The sequence below is a fragment of the Ranitomeya imitator genome, chromosome 3 (assembly GCF_032444005.1).
Source record: "Ranitomeya imitator isolate aRanImi1 chromosome 3, aRanImi1.pri, whole genome shotgun sequence".
NCBI classification, from domain to species: domain Eukaryota; kingdom Metazoa; phylum Chordata; class Amphibia; order Anura; family Dendrobatidae; genus Ranitomeya; species Ranitomeya imitator.
Genome location: NC_091284.1, coordinates 600,497,265 through 600,517,412, shown reverse-complemented (window position 1 = coordinate 600,517,412; position 20,148 = coordinate 600,497,265).

The following is a 20,148-nucleotide window of genomic DNA, read 5'->3' as shown; positions in this document are numbered from 1 at the left end:
ATTTCAACTTGCTTGGTAATCATAAACATTTAAGAGTGACAAACATTCAAAGGAATAGGAAATCAGGAAGAGGGCAAATACTTTTTCACACAACTGTACTTATTGGCCTAAAATGTGGAAGTTACATAATGTCAAATTCAGATTATTTTTAAAATCCTACTTGCAACACTAAGATGCAACAAAATAACTGGATAATATTACAATAAATAGTCAAATTTTACTTCATTTTTATTGTAGATTGTGAGCCCTCGCGGGCAGGGTCCTCTCTCCTCCTGTACCAGTTGTGACTTGTATTTTTCAAGATTATTGTACTTGTTTTATTATGTATACCCCTCCTCACATGTAAAGCGCCATGGAATAAATGGCGCTATAATAATAAATAATAATAATAATAATAATAGCAGATTACACATATAAGAATGTACTGTATATAATTGCAAAACTCTCCAGATATTTTTCATCTAAAGATCAGTTTTACTCGCTGACTTTTATCTTAATAGAGTCTAGTGTAATTGTGTGTTTAAGTGCTTTTTGGGCATTTTGCTACAGTGCTTGTAATAGAAGAAAACATCTGTATTTTTTTGCTTTCATAGTAACTTTTAGTTGCATATTAATAAGCCTGTGCTTAAAGACTGGAAAATAAATGCTATTGAGCTTTATTTTATAAATCCTTTTACTTTTTATCTGCCGAATCAAAAGCACTATTCTAAATGGTAATATGTTGAAACAAATGTCTTTCAATTGCCATTTGCTTATTCATGATTATTCTGTTTTTCTAAGAGTTAGACTATGAAGTCTGATTTTGGAAAAAATTCTGTTAAAGTGCAATATTAGTACTTCAATACTTGGATGATGGTAAAGTATAGAAACAATATTGTAATGCATATTAAGTCTAAATACATTGTTTTCCTGCCATATTGTTTCTCATATAGCCTTAGGTCTGTCAGCAAGCACAATTTTAGAGATGTTAGTTGTAAAAATGCTATAATGTAATGCTCAAGAAGTAATGCCAGTAATTTTAGTCCTCTTTTCAGTGATTTACTTGCCGGTTTTGTGAAGTTAAAAGGTTATATAAAATTATTTTCATTTTAAAGATCAATCCTAGAGTGATTAAATAGACTCAGCTTCTTACACACTTAAGCAGATAAAAACTCTTGAAGAAGAAATCTCCAAAATAATGAAAATGAATTGTACAGTTTTTTAAAGCATTGTATCTGTTCATTTAGGATAAGTATAATAGCATAAAGTATTGTAATATATACTAACCCGACATATTAAACAATTATAATAGTAAATTTCTATAGATACAACACATAACCAACTACATTTGTGTGAAAAAGTGTTTGTCCCTTCCTGATTTCCTATTATTTTACATTCTTGCCCCATCTAGCAATAACAAAATGCAGTTTTTAACAGATCTTTATCATTAAAGAAAAAAGAATCCAAACCTACAGTAACCTGTGTGAAAAAAATATTGACTCTCCCCTTAAAACATGAGTTAAGTGTGTTTATCACATCTTTGGGAAGCTCAGTTTAAATTCTTTAGCCACAAGAAGGCCTAATTTCTGCCACACCTGTTCTCAATCAAGAAATAACTTAAATAGGACATGACTGACAAAGTGAAGTTGACCAGACCAACCACAAAATCTAGACATCATGCTGCGATCCAAAGAAAATCTGTAACAAATGAGAAACAAACTAAGTGAGAGCTATTAGTCTGTAAAAAGGTTATAAAGCCATTTATCAAGCTTTGAGACTCCAGCCAATCGCAGTGAGAGCCGATACCCACAAATGGCGAAAACATGGAACAGTGTTGAACCTTCCCAGGAGTGGCCTGCTGACCAAAATCACCTAAGAGAACAGCAACAACTGATCCAAGGGGTCAAAAAAGACCCCACAACATCATCCAAAGAGTTGCAGGCCTCACTTGCCTCAGTTAAGGTCAGTGTTCATGACTCCACCAAAAAAAAGACTTGGTAAAAATGGTATGCCTGGCAGTGTCCCAAGACGTAAACCACTGCTGAACAGTAAGAACATAAAGGCTCATTTCAGTTTTGCCAGAAAATATGTGGATGATCCCCCAAAATTTTGTGAGAATACTCTGTGGACTGATGAGACAAATCTAGAACTTTTTGAAGGGTGTATGTCTCATTGCATCTGGCGTAGAAGTAACAGCATTTCAGAAAAGGAACATCATACTGATAGTAAAATACAGTTTTGGTAGTTTGATCATCTGGTGCTGTTTTGCTGATTCAGAACCTGAAAAACTTGCTGTACTAAATGCATAATGAATTCTGCTGTTTACCAGAATATCCTGCAGGAAAATGTCCGGCTATCTGTATGTGACCTCAAGCTGAAACACACTTGGGTTACGCAGCCAGACAAAGATCCAAAACACAGTAGCGTGTCCACCTCTGACTGGCTTAACCCCTTCATGACCCAGCCTATTTTGACCTTAAAGACCTTGCCGTTTTTTGCAATTCTGACCAGTGTCCCTTTATGAGGTAATAACTCAGGAACGCTTCAATGGATCCTAGCGGTTCTGAGATTGTTTTTTCGTGACATATTGGGCTTCGTGTTAGTGGTAAATTTAGGTCAATAAATTCTGTGTTTATTTGTGATAAAAACGGAAATTTGGCGAAAATTTTGAAAATTTCGCAATTTTCACATTTTGAATTTTTATTCTGTTAAACCAGAGAGTTATGTGACACAAAATAGTTAATAAATAACATTTACCACATGACTACTTTACATCAGCACAATTTTGGAAACAACATTTTTTTTTGCTAGGAAGTTATAAGGGTTAAAATTTGACCAGCGATTTCTCATTTTTACAACGAAATTTACAAAATCATTTTTTTGAGGGACCACCTCACATTTGAGGTCAGTTTGAGGGGTCTATATGGCTGAAAATACCCAAAAATGACACCATTCTAAAAACTGCACCCCTCAAGGTGCACAAAACCACATTCAAGAAGTTTATTAACCCTTCAGGTGCTTCACAGCAGCAGAAGCAACATGGAAGAAAAAAATGAACATTTAACTTTTTAGTCACAAAAATGATTTTTCAGCAACAATTTTTTTATTTTCCCAATGGTAAAAGGAGAAACTGAACAACAAAAGTTGTTGTCCAATTTGTCATGAGTATGCTGATACCTCATATTTGGGGGTAAACCACTGTTTGGGTGCACGGCAGGGCTTGGAAGGGAAGGAGCGCCATTTGACTTTTTGAATGAAAAATTGGCTGCACTCTTTAGCAGACACCATGTCACGTTTGGAGAGACCCTGTGTGCCTAAACATTGGAGCTCCCCCACAAGTGACCCCATTTTGGAAACTGGACCCCCCAAGGAACTTATCTAGATGCCTAGTGAGCCCTTTAAACCCCCAGGTGCTTCACAAATTGATCCGTAAAAATGAAAAAGAACTTTTTTTTCACAAAAAATTTCATTTCGCCTCAATTTTTTCATTTTCACATGGGCAATAGGATAAAATGGATCCTAAAATTTGTTGAGCAATTTCTCCTGAGTACGCCGATACCTCATATGTGGGGGTAAACCACTGTTTGGGCACACGTCGGGGCTCAGAAGGGAAGTAGTGACTTTTGAAATGCAGACTTTGATGGAATGGTCTGCGGACGTCACGTTGCGTTTGCAGAGCCCCTGGTGTGCCTAAACAGTAGAAACCCCCCACAAGTGACCCCATTTTGGAAACTAGACCCCCCAAGGAACTTATCTAGATATGTGGTGAGCACTTTAAACCCCCAAGTGCTTCACAGACGTTTACAACCGTGAAACCGTGAAAATAAAAAATCATTTTTCTTTCCTCAAAAATTATGTTTTAGCAAGCAATTTTTTATTTTCTCAAGGGTAACAGGAGAAATTGGACCCCAATAATTGTTGCGCAGTTTGTCCTGAGTATGCTGGTACCCCACATGTGGGGGTAAACCACTGTTTGGGCGCACGTCGGGGCTCGGAAGTGAGGGAGCACCATTTGACCTTTTGAATACAAGATTGGCTGGAATCAATGGTGGCGCCATGTTGCGTTTGGAGACCCCCTGATGTGCCTAAACAGTGGAAACCCCTCAATTCTACCTCCAACACTAACCCCAACACACCCCTAACCCTAATCCCAACTGTAGCCGTAATCCTAACCACAACCCTAACCCCAACACACCCCTAACCCTAACCACAACCCTAATTCCAACCCTAACCCTAAGGCTATGTGCCAACGTTGCGGATTTGTATGAGATTTCTCAGCACCATTTTTGAAAAATCCGCGGGTAAAAGGCACTGCGTTTTACCTGCGGATTTACCGCGGATTGCCAGTGTTTTTTGTGCGGATTTCACCTGCGGATTCCTATTGAGGAACAGGTGTAAAACGCTGCGGAATCCGCACAAAGAATTGACATGCTGCGGAAAATACAATGCAGCGTTTCCGCGCGGTGTTTTCCGCACCATGGGCACAGCGGATTTGGTTTTCCATATGTTTACATGGTACTGTAATCCTGATGGAACACTGCTGCGGATCCGCAGCCAAATCCGCACCGTGTGCACATAGCCTAATTCTAAAGGTATGTGCACACGCTGCGGAAAACGCTGCGGATCCACAGCAGTTTCCCATGAGTTTACAGTTCAATGTTAACCTATGGGAAACAAAAATCACTGTACACATGCTGCAGAAAAACTGCACGGAAACGCAGCGGTTTACATTCCGCAGCATGTCACTTCTTTCTGCAGATTCCGCAGCGGTTTTACAACTGCTCCAATAGAAAATCGCAGTTGTAAAACCGCAGTGAAATGCGCAGAAAAACCGCGGTAAATCCGCGATAAATCTACAGCGGTTTAGCACTGCGGATTTATCAAATCCTCTGCGGAAAAATCCGCAGAGGACCAGAATACGTGTGCACATATCGAAACCCTAACCCTAACCCTACCCCTACCCCTAACCCTAACCCTACCCCTAACCCTAACCCTACCCCTAACCCTACCCCTAACCCTACCCCTAACCCTTGTTAGGGCTAGCGGAACGCACCAGATATTAAGACAGATAGAGTTCGCAGCCCGGGGTCCACCGTGCAGAGATGGAACCTGCTGCCAAGTAACGACGGACTATATGGCGGTACTCATAAGTATACACACGTGGGTTAAACTTCACCCAACGTGAAGGAAGCGATCCTGTTGCGTCAAAGGACCGCGGTACCGCACATAGAGCGCGAGAAGGTAGTCAGCGAACTCAACTCCAACTAGGATTGAAGTCCGATTAGACCCTTGCTGGCATAACACCACAACTGGGTGTATAAGGAAACTAGATAACGATTTTAAGGCACAAGAGTGCATGCGGTGCCGCACTGACGAACGCCACTAACCACCCAGGCTTGGTTAAGGAAAGCACAGAGGAAGTGCACGGCGCCGTACTGGCGGTCACAGCAACTGGACGCTGTAATGTGTGATTCGTGCTGTAGGCTAAGTCAGGCGCTAGATAGCAACCATACACCTTCCGCGAACAGACATTCAATAGGGTAGGGGTATCCAAGGACGACTTGCACTCACAACATACACACATTAACAATTGTACACTAGTGCATGGCCATGCGGTCATGCGCAGTTTATATAGTTGCAGCACAGGAAGTGGCCACAGAAACTTTGCCCTTCCAAGACCTGCCAAGAGGACCAATGGAATGTGCTGCAGAGCCTGGGCACATGACCCTCGATCTCCAACGGGAGATCTTGCCCTGGGCATGCTCAGTGTGTGCAGACAAGGACTTAGTCCCAGAGAAGTCCGCTCGCTGCTGACCAGCACTGACTTTAATGGCAGAAGCTGAAGAAGCAGCAGTAACTCTCTGTACAGCGTGAGACTGAGCAAGAAGCTGGGACCGACGTCCCTCCTGAGCAGACTCCACTGCGGCTGGATAAGAATGGGATACCGCAGCGGAGATGGCTCGAGATTCCCCCTGTGCAGAAGCGGGAACTCGAGACCTAACAACCCTACCCCTAACCCTAGTTCTTACCCCAACATTAGTGGAACAAAAAAAAAAAAATTCTTTATTTTATTATTGTCCCTACCTATGGGGGTGACAAAGGGGGGGGGGGGTCATTTACTATTTTTTTTATTTTGATCACTGAGATAGGTTATATCTCAGTGATCAAAACTCACTTTGGAACGAATCTGCCGGGCGGCAGATTCGGCGGGCGCACTGCACATGCGCCCGCCATTTTGGAAGATGGCGGCGCCCAGGAAAGAAGACGGACGGACCCCGGGAGGCTAGGTAAGTATAAGGGGGGGAGATCAGGGCACGGGGGGTGGATCGGAACACGGGGGGTGGATTGGAGCACGGGGGGTGGATCGGAACACGGGGTGGGGGATCAGAGCACGGGGTGGGGGATCGCTGTGCGGGGGGGTGATCGGAGTGCGGGGGGTTTGATTGGAGCACGGGGGTGTGATTGGAGCACGGGGGGAGCGGACAGGAGGATGGGGGAACGGAGCACAGGACGGAGGGGAGCGGACCACAGATCAGGGGGCTGGGGGGGCAATCGGTGGGGTGGGGGCATATAAGTGTTTCCAGCCATGGCCGATGATATTGCAGCATCGGCCATGGCTGGATTGTAATATTTCACCAGTTTTTTAGGTGAAATATTACAAATCGCTCTGATTGGCAGTTTCACTTTCAACAGCCAATCAGAGCGATCGTAGCCACGGGGGGGTGAAGCCACCCCCCCTGGGCTAAACTACCACTCCCCCTGTCCCTGCAGATCGGGTGAAATGGGAGTTAACCCTTTCACCTGATCTGCAGGGACGCGATCATTCTGTGACACAGCATATGCGTCACAGGTCGGATTGCACCGACTTTCATGACGCATACGCTGTGTCACAGGTCGGGAAGGGGTTAAGAAAACCAAAATTAAGACTTTTGCGTGGCCTAGTCAAAGTCCTGACCTTAATCCATTGAGATGCTGTGGCATGACCTAAAAAAAGTGGTTCATGCTGGGAAACCCTATAATGTGACTGAGTTACAACAATTCTGCAAAGATGGGTGGGTCAAACTTCCTCCAGAGCATTGTAAAAGATTCATTGCCAGTTATCACAAACGCTAGATTGAAGTCGTTGAGAATAAGGGTGGCCCAACCAGTCATTAGGTTTAGGGGGCAATCACTTTTTTTACACAGGGCCTTGTAGGTTTGGATTTATTTTTCCATTAGTATTAAAGATGTTCATTTAAAAACTGCATTTTGTGTTTACTTGTGTTATCTTTGTCTCATATATAAACTTGTTTGGTGTTCAGAAACATTTAAGTATGACAAACATGCAAAAGAATACGCAATCAAGAAGGGACAGTTTTTCACACAGCTGTAGATACAAATAATTATACAATGCATTGAAAAATAATTATACACACAAAGAAAAGAAAATTATGTGAATGATCACAAAATAAGGTTAAAATACTCAAGGTAGAGGGATGGTTAGGGTAAATAACAGCTGCTTAGTGTTTCAAAATTATAAATAAAGTGCAATAAACCTGGTTGTCCACCACTTTACTGATCTGTACAGGGCCAATAAAAAAAAATGAAAAACCTATACTCACCTCACCACCAGAGTTGTCAACTGTCCAGAAATGAACATTTAACCTTTCAGTAAAAAAAATTGATGTGTTCATAATTTTTTGAAACTAGAGAAAGGTATACAGATTATTTATTATGACTGTATTTCTCACCAATTTATAGTTCACGGTGAATGCAGCTTAGATCTTCTAATACAATTTACGGTCTGTAGATATGCAGCATTTATATTGTTAATGATTTAATATAGTCAATAATCATCTAGTGTGTTCATAGAAAAAGCTCTCAGTGAATATTTAAGTAGCTTTCAAGAAAAAAGAAAAAAATAATGTTGGCAACTCTGCTAACCACTAGGGTTGAGCGAAACGGGTCGAAATTGTTCAAAAGTCGCCGAAACCCGACCCGACCCCAGTGGGGGGTCGGCCATGAAGTCGGCGATCTTTTGAATCTGGAATCGGAATTCCGATTCCGATTCCCGATATGTTTAAGATATCGGGAATTGGTATCGGAATTCAGATTAAAGTGTAAAATATAGAATTAAAATAAAAAATATTGCAATACTTACCCTCTGACGCGCCCTGGTACTAACCGGCAGCCTTACTCCTTCGAATCCGCGCTTCTAGGACCTTACCTAATAGGAATATACTCAACCTCGGAAGCGCCCTGCTTCCTTCCGACAGCCTTCCTTCCTAAGAATCAGCCCTTCCAGGACCTTCGGTGACGTCGCGGGTGACGTCGCGGCTTGTGATTGGCCGCGCGAGCGGTCACATGGGCGGCCGCGCCGCCAATCACAAGCCGCGACGTCACCCGCGACGTCACCGAAGGTCCTGGAAGGCTGATTCTAAGGAAGGAAGGTTCCCGGTTAGTACCAGGGCGCGTCAGAGGGTAAGTATAAGGATATTTTTTATTTTAATTCTATATTTTACACTTAAATATGGATCCCAGGGCCTGAAGGAGAGTTTCCGCTCCTTCAGACCCTGGGAACCATGGAAACCCAATGCACTGCATTGGGTTTCGAGTTTCGGCCGACCCCGACCCCGACTTTTTTATAGGATCGGCCGATTTCACTCGACCCGACTTTTCCAAAAGTCGGGTTTCGTGAAACCCGACCCGATCCTATAAAAGTGAAGGTCGCTCAACCCTACTAACCACTAGTGATGGGCGGAACAGAGGATGTTTGGATTTGTCGTGCTTAGTGAGTAGGGTTGAGTGACTTTTCGTTTTTTAGGGTCGAATTGGGTTTTGCGAAACCCGACTATCTCAAAAGTCAAGTCGAGTGAAATCGTCCGATTATCACGAAAAGTTGGGGATCGACCGAAACATGAAACCCAAAGCAAGTCAATGGGGAAGCATAGTCGGCAGTGAGTGGGGGCCAGGAAAACACCTAGAGTGCCCATTTTAATGTCAAAACCATCCATTCTTCTTAATGAAGCTTGTCAAGCGTAATTTACCTTATAATAATTGGAAGGCATTTGAAATTGGGGTTCATTTGGCTAAAGTTGTGGTGGGTAGGGCTGGTTCAAGTAATGAGTGGGCCCAGGAAATCTGGACCACGTCACGGCAGTGAAGCAGGGAGAGGTAAGTATTTAAACTTTGCAAGTGCTGTGATCCTGAGCAAGCAGGGGGGGCCCACTCGTTGGCATTGGCACTGGCACAGGGCCCCTCAAAGTACGGCGGTGTGTTTGCACGGCGGGGGCGCCTCCCACCGGCAGCGACACTTTTGCGTACTATGAGGGGCCCTGTGCCAGTGACGTCGCCAGCGAGTTTCCCCCCCCCACCTGATGAAGGAACCTGCACTTTCATCTGCACCTTCCTCTTTGTCCCCGTGTAAGGTGGTATGGTATGCGGGAAGGCGAACCTGACTTTCAGCATGGTCACATTCTTGCTGTGTAGCGTGCACGGGGAATGTAGCGTTATGGGTCAATGTACCAGCAGATTCATCTATCACTGGCTGGGCAATGGGCAGGATGAGGAGGAAACACAGATATAGGCCCAAAGAATAAAGTGGGCTAAATGTAGTTCAAAATTGGTAACAGGACTAACCAGGGGGCATTGCTTTGTTCAGTGGAGCACAACTGTAATGAGAGGCTGACACAGTGAGTAGGCCCAAATCAGTAAGTAGGCTAAATGCAGTTCAAAAGTGGTAACAGAAGTAAACAGGCGGCACTGGTTTGTTCAGTGTAGGAGAACATCAAGGAGCGACAGACACCGTTAGTAGGGCCAACAAAACAAGTAGGCCAAATGCAGTGTTATATTAAAAACAATTTAACGAGAGCCTGAAGATAGAAGCTAGGGAAAGGCAACCTGGAGAACACCTTGGAGCGGAAGACATCGTTTGTAGAACCCAGACCCAACTTGTAGGCCTAATGCAGTGTTGTTTCAACAACTACTTAACGAGAGCTTGAAAATGGAATTTCAGGACAGGAAACCAGGAGAACAGCACGGAGCGGCATACACCGTTAGTAGGCCCCAACCACACTAGTAGGCCAAATTCAGTGTAATATTAACAACTACTTAACGAGAGCCTGAAAATGGAAGTTCAGGACAGGAAACCAGGAGAACAGCACGGAGCGGTTTACACCGTTCGTAGGCCCCAACCCAACTAGTAGGCCAAATGCAGTGTAATATTAACAACTACTTAACGAGAGCCTGAAAATGGAAGTTCAGGACAGGAAACCAGGAGAACAGCACGGAGCGGCTTACACCGTTAGTAGGCCCCAACCCAACTAGTAGGCCAAATGCAGTGTAATATTAACAACTACTTAACAAGAGCTTGAAAATGGAAGTTCAGGACAGGAAACCAGGAGAACAGCATGGAGTGGCATACACCGTTAGTAGGCCCCAACCACACTAGTAGGCCAAATTCAGTGTAATATTAACAACTACTTAACGAGAGCCTGAAAATGGAAGTTCAGGACAGGAAACCAGGAGAAAAGCAAGGAGCGGCAGACACCGTTAGTAGGCCCCAAACCAACTAGTAGGCCAATTGCAGTTCCATTTAATAACTATTTAACAAGAGCCTGAAGATAGATGCTCAGGAAAGGCAACCAGGAGAGCACCTTGAAGCGGAAGACACTGTTAGTAGGCCCTAACCAAACTAGTAGCCCCATTGCAGTTGTAAAATTCCGATAGCCTGAAAACCTGATAATTGCAGGTATTTTTTTTAAGAGGACAGTTGTATTGCCAGACATTGTTAGTAGGCCTTACACCACAAATTTGGCTCGACACAGGTTTAAAACAGGTTACATGGGTACACAGTCTGCATTGGTGTGCTCAGTGGAGGACAATTGGAAGGAGGGACCGCAGACACACTTAGTAGGCCTAAAATTTTAAAAAATAGGCTCAAAGCAGTTTGAATGATCTTGCAGGGGTACACAGGCAGCATTGGTGTGGTCAGCAGAGGACAATTTGAAGGAGGGACCACAAACACACTTAGTAGGCCTAAAATTATAAAAAATAGGCTCAAAGCTGTTTGAATTATCTTGCAGGGGTACACAGGCAGCATTGGTGTTGTCAGCGGAGGACAATTTGAAGGAGGGACCACAGACACACTTAGTAGGCCTAACATTTTAAAAAATAGGCTCAAAGCAGTTTGAATTATCTTGCAGGGGTACACAGGCAGCATTGGTGTGGTCAGCGGAGGACAATTTGAAGGAGGGACCACAGACACACTTAGTAGGCCTAAAATAAAAAAAAATAGGCTCAAAGCACCTTCGATTATGTGGCAGGGGTACACAGGCAGCATTGGTGTGGTCAGCGGAGGACGATTGGAAGGAGTGTCTGACACAGTTAGTACTCAACCCAAATAATATATGTTAATGTCTCGCAAAACAACAAAACCAAAAAAAAAGGGTGGCATACTTAGGTACAGGGGTGGGCTCCTCTGCTGAGTTTCAGACATAGTAATTTGGCGCTAAGTATTTACTGGTGTCAATATAGGACACTGACCCTGACTATTTTAACTAGCATGATACATGTCAACAAATTGGTATTGTCAGTGCCAGGCATTGAAGGATGTCAGTGCATAGAATAAACATTGGTGGAGCTGTGAGAGATAATTTTGCAAGTGGTAGAGCACTGTTTGAGCTGGGGGGGAAACTGTCTTGCGGCCGGCGGTACAGGCCCAGGGCCCCTCATGTTACAACGGTGTGTCTGATGTTGGGTGCGCGCCACCACCGCCAGAGACACTTTATTGTATTATGAGGGACCCAGTGGCAGTGCCGTCGATCAAAAGCGGGCACACCCACCTCTTCAGACAAACGGCACTCTCATGGGTGCTTACGCCAAGTGGCGAGACCACGGCCCCGTGGGGGGGAGGTAGCCCATTTAGGGAGGTGTAAACATGTCGTATGCTGGACAAACAGCTGCTGCAAATTAAGAGATTGGAAAAGTCAGTAAGACCAGTCCACAAGCAAGACCTTTTTATAGGAAAGCTAGGTGTCAGCCGGGAAAGGTGGGGCAAAATAATTCGAAATCCATGAGTGGTTCATTTTAATGAAGGTTAGATCATCAACATTTTGGGTAGCCAGACGAGTCCTTTTTTCAGTCAATATTGAACCAGCAGCACTGAACACTCTTTCTGATAGCACACTAGCTGCTGGGCAAGCAAGCTCCTGCAATGCATATTCTGCCAATTCAGGCCTGGTGTCTATTTTGGATGCCCAGTAATCAAATGGGAATGACGGTAGAGGGAGAACATCGATAAGGGATGAAAAATAGTTAGTAACCATACTGGACAAATGTTGTCTCCTGTCACTTTGAATTGATGCTGCAGTACCTGTCCTGTCTACGGTCATTGCGAAATCACTCCACAACCTAGTCAGAAAACCCCTCTGTCCAACGCCACTTCTGATTTGTGCACCTCTAACACCTCTGCCCTGTTGCCCCCTGCAGCTCGTGTGAGAACCATCACCGGCGCTGTGTGCTGGGAATGCCTGAATCAAACGGTCTACAAGAGTTGCTTGTTTGGTTGCTAATATTTGTTCGAGGTTCTCATGCGGCATGATATTTTGCAATTTGCCTTTATAGCGAGGACCAAGGAGGCAGGCCAACCAGTAATCGTCATCGGTCATCATTTTAATAATGCGTGGGTCCCTTTTGAAGATACGTAAGGCATAATCCGCCATGTGGGCCAAAGTTCCAGTGTTCAAATCTGCGGTTGTGCTGGGTTGAGGGGCAGTTTCAGGCAAATCTACGTCACTTGTCTCCCTCAAAAAACCTGAACTTGGCCTTGCAACGCCACCAGTTTCAATTGGCCCCTGAGAAGCTTCCTCCTGTAGACTGCCCTGACCAGACAATGGCTGACTGTCATCAAGGCTTCCCTCTTCCTCGGCTGCAGACGCCTGCTCCTTTATGTGCGTCAAACTTTGCATCAGCAGACGCATTAGGGGGATGCTCATGCTTATTATGGCGTTGTCTGCACTAACCAGCCATGTGCATTCCTCAAAACACTGAAGGACTTGACACAGGTCTTGTACCTTCGACCACTACACACCTGACAACTCCATGTCTGCCATCCAATTGCCTGCCCGTGTATGTGTATCCTCCCACAAATACATAACAGCACGCCTCTGTTCGCACAGTCTCTGAAGCATGTGCAGTGTGGAGTTCCACCTTGTTGCAACGTCGATGATTAGGCGATGCTGGGGAAGGTTCAAAAACCGCTGATGGTTCTGCATACGGCTGGAGTGTACGGGCGAATGGCGGATATGCGAGCAAAGTCTGCGCACTTTGAGGAGCAGGTCGGGTAACCCCGGGTAACTTTTCAGGAAGCACTGCACCACCAGGTCTAAGGTGTGAGCCAGGCAAGGAATGTGTTTCAGTTGTGAAAGGGCTATGGCAGCCATAAAATTCCTTCCGTTATCACTCACTACCTTGCCTGCCTCAAGATGTACACTGCCCAGTCATGACTGAGTTTCTTTCTGCAAGAACTCGGACAGAACTTCAGTGGTGTGTCTGTTGTCGCCCAAACACTTCTTTGCCAATACAGCCTGCTGACGCTTGCCATTAGCTGTCCCATAATGGGACATCTCGTGTGCAACAGTAGCAGCTGCGGATGGAGTGCTCGTGCGACTGCGGTCTGTGGACGAGCTCTCGCTTCTGCAGGAGGAGGAGGAGGAGGAGAAGGGGGGCGAACGCCTACAGCCAACTGTTTCCTAGACCGTGGGCTAGGCAGAACTGTCCCAATATTGCTGTCCCCTGTGGACCCTGCATCCACCACATTAACCCAGTGTGCCATGATGGACACGTAACGTCCTTGGCCATGCCTACTGGTCCATGTATCTGTTGTCAGGTGCACCTTTGTACTCACAGATTGCCTGAGTGCATGGACGATGCGGTCTTTTACATGCTGGTGGAGGGCTGGGATGGCTTTTCTCGAAAAGAAATGTCAACAGGGTAGCTCGTAGTGTGGTACAGCGTAGTCCATCAGGGCTTTGAAAGCTTCGCTTTCAACTAACCGGTAGGGCATCATCTCTAACGAGATTAGTCTAGCAATGTGGGTGTTCAAACCCTGTGTACGCGGATGCGAGGATGAGTACTTCCTTTTCCTAACGAGAGTCTCATGTAGGGTGAGCTGGACTGGAGAGCTGCAGATCGTGGAACTAGTGGGGGTGTCGGTTGACATGGCAGACTGAGAGACGGTTGGAGATGGTATTCTTGCTGGTGCCCTACATGCAGTGTTTCCTACCACGAACCTGAACATTTACTGCAGGTGGTGCGGGAAATGCTGGGCTTGCAGTGAGGGAAGGGATGTAGCGTTGCTGACTAGCTTCATTGGCCGAGGGTGCTACAACCTTAAGGGATGTTTGGTAGTTTGTCCAGGCTTGCAAATGCATGGTGGTTAAATATCTACGCATGCAACTTGTATTTAGACTTTTAAGATTCTGACCTCTGCTTAAGGTAATTGAACATTTTTGACTGATCACTTTGTGCTGATCATTTGGATGTTGTTTAAAAAAATGCCAGACTGCACTCTTTCTACTATCGGATACCTTTTCAGGCATTGCAGACTGAGCTTCTTTAACCGGATGGCCATGCTGTCCTACAACTGGTTTTGGTTTTGCCACGCATTTTTGGCCAGATACGGGCCTGGCAGATGGAACCTGTTGCGATTTTGATGCCTGCTGCGGCTCCTCCTCCTCCGCTTCAGAGCTACTGCCGCCTGCACCCTGTTCCCCCAATGGCTGCCAATCGGGGTCAACAACTGGGTCATCTATGACCTCCTCTTCTATCTCGTGTGCAACTTCGTCTGTGTCACCGTGTAAGCCGGTGGTATAGCGTTCGTGACGGGGCACCATAGTCTCATCAGGGTCTGATTCTGGATCAGTACACTGCAATGGCAATGTTCTGGTCTGAGTCACAGGAACAGCATAGTAAGGCTACGTTCACACTAGCGTTATGCTAGTTTGCGTCGAGTTTGCGTCGGGCGATGCAGCGGCGACGCATGCGTAATGCGCCCCTATATTTAACATGGGGGACGCATGCGTTTTTGTTTGTTGCGTTGTGCGACGCATGTGTCTTTTTTGCCACAAGCGTCGGACCAAGAAAACGCAACAAGTTGCATTTTTCTTGCGTCCAAATTTCGGCAAAAAACGACGCATGCGTCGCAAAACGCAGCGTTTTTGCGTGCGTTTTGGTGCGATTTTGCGTGCGTTGTGCGTTGCGTCTCCGACGCAGCGGCGCACAACGCTAATGTGAACATAGCCTAATCTGGCTTTGGCTGTGCATCTGTGCACTCCATGTCCGATTCAACTTGTAATGGGCATGGCCTGTTAACTATTTCACTTTCTAACCCAGGAACGGTATGTGTAAAGAGCTCCATGGAGTAACCCGTTGTGTCGCCTGAAGCATCCTTCTCTGTTGTTCTTGGTGAAGAAGACAAGGAAGCGACTTGTCCCTGACCGTGAACATCCATTAACGACACGCTGCTTTTACATTTAGCAGATTCAGAAGATGAGGCGAAAGAGCTAGAGACTGAGTCAGCAAGGAAAGCCAAAACTTGTTCTTGCTGCTCTGGCTTTAAAAGCGGTTTTCCTACTCCCAGAAAAGGGAGCGTTTGACGCCTTGTGTAGCCAGACGACGAACCTGGCTCAACAACTCGAGACTTAGGTGCTATGTTGCTTTTCCCACGACCACTTGATGCTCCACCACCACTACCATCATTACTAGCTGGCAATGACGGCCCACGGCCACGACCTCTTCCACCAGACTTCCTTATTGTTTGAAAAGCATAACCAAACTAATGGTATTTGTCACTGTAAAACCAGTTACAAGGTGAACTCAAATTTCTGTTGGATTTATATATCCCTTTATAGGAGGGTGAAACTGCAGGGAAAATCAGGCCCAATGTATAACAGTACACAGCTTCAGTGGCAGACAGATATGCCACTAACAGGACTGACGCAGATGCAGACACTAGGGTTGAGCGACCTTGACCTTTTTAGAGTCGAGCCGTGTTTCGCGAAACCCGACTATCTTAGAAGTCGAGTCGAGTGGAATCGGCCAATTATCGCGAAAAGTCGGGTATCGCCCGAAACACGAAACCCAATGCAAGTCAATGGGGGAGCATAGTCGGCAGTGAGTGGAGGCCAGGAAAACACCTACACTGCCCATTTTAATGGCAAAAACATCCATTCTTGTTACAGAAGCTTGTCAATCATAATTTACCTTATAATAATTGGAAGGCATTTGAAATTGGGGGTCATTTGGCTAAAGTTGTGGGGGGTAGGGCTGGTTCAAGTAATTAGTGGGCCCAGGAAATCTGGAACACGTCACGGCAGTGGAGCAGGGAGAGGTAAGTATTTCAACTTTGCAAGTGCTGAGATCCTGAGCAAGCAGGGGGGGCCCACTCGTTGGCATTGGCACTGGCACAGGGCCCCTCAAAGTACAGCGGTGTGTTTGCACGGCGGGGGCGCCTCCCACCGGCAGCAACACTTTTGCGTACTATGAGAGGCCCTGTGCCAGTGACGTCGCCAACTAGTATTCCTCCCCTCACCTGATGAAGGAACCTGCACTTTCATCTGCACCTTCCTCTTTGTCCCCGTGTAAGGTGGTATGGTATGCGGGAAGAGGATCCTGACTTTCAGCAGGGTCACAATCTTGCTGTGTAGTGTGCACGGGGAATTTTGCGTTATGAGTCAATGTACCAGCAGACTCATCTATCACTGGCTGGGCAATGGGCAGGATGAGGAGGAAACACAGATATAGGCCCAAAGAATAAAGTGGGCTAAATGCAGTTCAAAATTGGTAACACAGGACTAACCAGGGGGCATTGCAGTGGAGGACAACTGGAATGAGAGGCTGACACAGAGAGTAGGCCCAAATCAGTAAGTAGTCGAAATGCAGTTCAAAATTTTCAACCGTAGTAAACAGGCGGCACAGCTTTGTTCAGTGGAGGAGAACAGCAAAGAGTGGCAGACACCGATAGTAGGCCCCAACCCAAATAGTAGGCCAAATGCAGTCTAACATTAACAACTACTTAACGAGAGCCTGAAAATGGAATTTCAGGACAGGAAACCAGGAGAACAGCAAGGAGCGGCAGACACTGTTAGTAGGTCCCAAACCAACTACTACGCCAAATGCAGTTGTTCCATTTAACCACTATTTAACAAGAGCCTGAAGATAGAAGCATAGGAAAGGCAACCTGGAGAACACCTTGGAGTGGAACACACCGTCTCTACACCCCATACACAATTTGTAGGCCTAATGCAGCGTAGTTTCCAACAACTACTAAACGAGAGCCAGAAGATCGAAGCAATGGAGAGGAAACCTGGGGAACACCTTGGAGTGTAACACACCATCTCTCTACACCCCATACCCAATTTGTAGGCCTAATGCAGCGTAGTTTCCAACAACTACTAAACGAGAGCATTAAGATCGAAGCAATGGCGAGGAAACCTGGGGAACACCTTGGAGTGGAACACACCATCTCTCTACACCCCATACCCATTTTGTAGGCCTAATGCAGTGTAGTTTCCAACAACTACTAAAGGAGAGCCAGAAGATCGAAGCAATGGAGAGGAAACCTGGGGAACACCTTGGAGTGTAACACACCATCTCTCTACACCCCATACCCAATTTGTAGGCCTAATGCAGCGTAGTTTCCAACAACTACTAAACGAGAGCATTAAGATCGAAGCAATGGCGAGGAAACCTGGGGAACATTTTGGAGTGGAACACACCATCTCTCTACACCCCATACCCATTTTGTAGGCCTAATGCAGTGTAGTTTCCAACAACTACTAAACGAGAGCCTGAAGATAGAAGCTCAGGAAAGGCAACCTGGAGAACACCTTGGAGTGGAACACACCATCTCTACACCCCATACCCAATTTGTAGGCCTAATGCAGTGTAGTTTCCAACAACTACTAAACGAGAGCATTAAGATCGAAGCAATGGCGAGGAAACCTAGGGAACACCTTGGAGTGGAACACACCATCTCTCTACACCCCATACCCATTTTGTAGGCCTAATGCAGTGTAGTTTCCACGAACTACTAAACGAGAGCATTAAGATCGAAGCAATGGCGAGGAAACCCGGGGAACACCTTGGAGTGGAACACACCATCTCTCTACACCCCATACCCATTTTGTAGGCCTAATGCAGTGTAGTTTCCAACAACTACTAAACGAGAGCCTGAAGATAGAAGCTCAGGAAAGGCAACCTGGAGAACACCTTGGAGTGGAACACACCATCTCTCTACACCCCATACCCAATTTGAAGGCCTAATGCAGTGTAGTTTTCTACAACTACTAAACGAGAGTCGGAAGACCGAAGCAATGTGGACGAAACCTGGGGAACACCTTGGAGTGGAACACACCATCTCTCCACACCCCATACCCAATTTGTAGGCCTAATGCAGTGTAGTTTCCAACAACTACTAAACGAGAGCCAGAAGATCGAAGCAATGGAGAGGAAACCTGGGGAACACCTTGGAGTGTAACACACCATCTCTCTACACCCCATACCCAATTTGTAGGCCTAATGCAGCGTAGTTTCCAACATCTACTAAACGAGAGCATTAAGATCGAAGCAATGGCGAGGAAACCTGGGGAACACCTTGGAGTGGAACACACCATCTCTCTACACCCCATACCCATTTTGTAGGCCTAATGCAGTGTAGTTTCCAACAACTACTAAACGAGAGCCTGAAGATAGAAGCTCAGGAAAGGCAACCTGGAGAACACCTTGGAGTGGAACACACCGTCTCTACACCCCATACCCAATTTGTAGGCCTAATGCAGTGTAGTTTTCTACAACTACTAAACGAGAGTCGGAAGACCGAAGCAATGTGGACGAAACCTGGGGCACACCTTGGGACGGCAGACACTGTTAGTAGGCCCTACCAAAGTTGTACCCCCAATGCCGTTTTAAAATTCCTAGAGGCTGAAAACAAGACTATTGACGCTCAGCTTTTTTCAAAGGAACACAGCTGAATTGAGTGGCGCAGACAGACACAGGTAGTAAGCCTTAAACCAAAAATTGTGGCTCACTGCAGCTTAAAAAAGGTTACAGGGGTACACAGGCAGCATTGCTCTGGGCAGTGGAGGACAATTTCAATAGTGGACCGCAGACAGACTTTGTATGCCTACTATTAAAAAAAGGATGCTCTATGCAATAAAAAATAGGTTCCAGGGGTACACGGGCAGCAGTGGTCTGGTCAGTGTAGGAGTAGTAGAAAGAAGGGACCGCAGACAGGCTTCGAAGGCCTAACATAACAAAATAGGGCTGTTGGCAATTTAAAATTGGTTCCAGGGGTACACGGGCAGCAATGGTCTGGTCAGTGTAGTAGTAGTAGAAAGAAGGGACCGCAGAGAGGCTTCGAAGGCCTAACATAACAAAATAGGGCTGTTGGCAATTTAAAATTGGTTCCAGGGGTACACGGGCAGCAGTAGAATGGTCAGTGGAGGCCTTGTGGAAGGAGGGACCGCAGACAGGCTTCGAAGGCCTAACATAACAAAATAGGGCTGTTGGCAATTTAAAATTGGTTCCAGGGGTACACGGGCAGCAGTAGAATGGTCAGTGGAGGCCTAGTGGAAGGAGGGACCGCAGACAGGCTTCGAAGGCCTAACATAAAAAAAATTGGGCTGGCTGTAGGCAATTTAAATTTGGTTCCAGGGGTACACGGGCAGCAATGGTCTGGTCAGTGTAATAGTAGTAGAAAGAAGGGATCGCAGACAGGCTTCAAAGGCCTAACATAACAAAATAGGGCTGTTGGCAATTTAAAATTGGTTCCAGGGGTACACGGGCAGCAATGGTCTGGTCAGTGTAGTAGTAGTAGAAAGAAGGGACCGCAGAGAGGCTTTGAAGGCCTAACATAACAAAATAGGGCTGTTGGCAATTTAAAATTTGTTCCAGGGGTACACGGGCAGCAGTAGAATGGTCAGTGGAGGCCTTGTGGACGGAGGGACCGCAGACAGGCTTCGAAGGCCTAACATAACAAAATAGGGCTGTTGGCAATTTAAAATTGGTTCCAGGGGTACACGGGCAGCAGTAGAATGGTCAGTGGAGGCCTAGTGGAAGGAGGGACCGCAGACAGGCTTCGAAGGCCTAACATAAAAAATATTGGGCTGGCTGTAGGCAATTTAAATTTGG